The following is a 2,065-nucleotide window of genomic DNA, read 5'->3' as shown; positions in this document are numbered from 1 at the left end:
ACGGCCGCGAGACCCAGGGCTCCGGCTGGAGGGGGGCTGAGGAAGCCCGGCGCGGGAGGGGAGCGACGCCCACCCTTCGCCCACCACACGCCACGCAGGGCCACCGCGCAGCCGGGTTGCAACGCCCGCCGCGGCCACCTCAGAGCGAGAACGAGGCCGCCGCCCCCTCCAGGCATCCGAAGAACCCGGCTAGAGCGCCCGCACGGCCGCCATCTCAGATGAGGGCAGGGAGGTGGGCGACTCTTTCGAGGTCAGCGCTTCCGAGGGACACATCACGACTCGCTCTGTCGCTGGCTCTTGCCGCTCCCACGGGAGCTCTTTTGTTTTCACGTTCTTGGGAGGTGCATCCTGACTTGGTAGTGATCGCAGCCGTTTGCCACCTTCCTGCCAGGACTCAAAATGTCTGCCTCCGAGTAGGTGGGCGATCTAGCCCCTGGCCTCTATGGTAATGCAGCGCTTGCCCTCCGTGCGCATGCGCCCACCTGGGATTTATTTGAAAGAAGGGGGCGGGGTCGTTACCAGCTGGTTGCCTACAATACTAAAACGCCCAGAGTGAACTACTGAACAGACTCCAAGCTTGCTTCTGCCCCGAACGTGTCAAAGGCACTGCTGCCATCTTCGTTCTAGTAGTGTCTCTCAATCAAAAAAGTCCTCCTTCCTCCCATTCCATAAGCTCCCATTCCTCCAAGACCCTCTCGAAATGCATCTGCTCCACAAAGTCTTTTTGGGTGACCTCAACTACAGTAAGCCGCCCTTGGACTGTGCCATGTGTAGATGCTTTTTGTTTTTGTTTTTTGAGTCAGGGTCTCACGCATCCTTGAATTTCTGGGCTCAGGTGATCCTCCTGCCTCAGCCTCCCGAGTAGCTGGGAGTGGCACACACTGCCACACCCTGCTAATTTTTATTTTTATTTTGTAGAGACGAGTTCTCACTATGTTGCCTAGGCTGGTCTCGATCTCCTGGACACCCAAAGTGCTGGGGGAACAGGCGTGAGCCACTGAGCCCAGACCAGATGCTTGTATTTGAATTGACTTTTGTGAACTAGGACGTAACCCCTCTTAGGCCAAGATTGTATTCCTTAATGCTTATGTTTCCCAGTCTCTAGGGCAGTGTGGTGAGTTCCAATCAATACCTGTTGAATACCGTCTAAGAAAGTAATGGGCAGGGAAGAATTTCAGTCACTAGTTATCAGCTGCCCACGACTGGGAGCGGACTGGATGGCAGCACCACTCACACTGACAGCACCATCTTCTGAGAATGTCCTTTAGGGACTTGGCGTATTATGAGGTTGGGCCTGAGGGAGCAGTAGATTGTGAATCAGCATGTCATCACAAGCCGGAAGGCTCAGGTTTTGGAAGCTGAACTGCTCTGGGCCTGCAGCAGACTGGCCCCTATTCTGCTAGCTCTCTAGAATTACTGCCCTCCACCCACCTATCCCTATCTCCCAAAGCAGTTTAAGGAAAAAAAAAAAAAAAGCACAGGGGCTGCATAGCATTGGCCAAATTATGTAACCACTGCACACAGGTCCAGCTAATGGACCCAGGCAGAAATCTCGTTACCTCCTAAAACAAAGGGGAATCACTTCCCTTCACGTTTTCCTGTATAGCTAGCCCCTCAAACCTTAGCATACCCCAAACTGAACCCATCTTCATTTTCTCCAAACTATTCCTCTATTCCCTCTGTAAGTGAAGTAACCATCAGGCCCCCAGGTATCAGCCTTTATTTTTCTCTTTCTCCGGCTTTCTACATCTACCCATTCATCCACACATTAAGTTTTCTTTTCTTTTTGAGTTGGAGTCTCACTCTGTTGCCCAGGCTGGAAAAAAAGACAGAAAAGCCGTTTAAATTTAAGAATAAATTTTTTTTGGTCTATTTTTTTATTGCCCTCAGATCTAGTAACTGTTATTGGTATTTAAAAAAAAAAAAGCACAATTATTTTTATTGTGTCTCCTCACAAACAGGAGATATATGTAAAAGACTATATGTTTTTTTTTTTGTTTGTTTGTTTTTTTTGAGTTGGAGTCTCACTCTGTCACCCAGACTGGAGTGTGGTGGCCGCTCCCGG

Source organism: Carlito syrichta, unplaced genomic scaffold (genome assembly GCF_000164805.1).
Source record: "Carlito syrichta isolate Samal-C Ts95f unplaced genomic scaffold, Tarsius_syrichta-2.0.1 Scaffold312140, whole genome shotgun sequence".
Taxonomy (NCBI): Eukaryota; Metazoa; Chordata; class Mammalia; order Primates; family Tarsiidae; genus Carlito; species Carlito syrichta.
Note: the sequence above shows the minus strand (reverse complement) of the source record.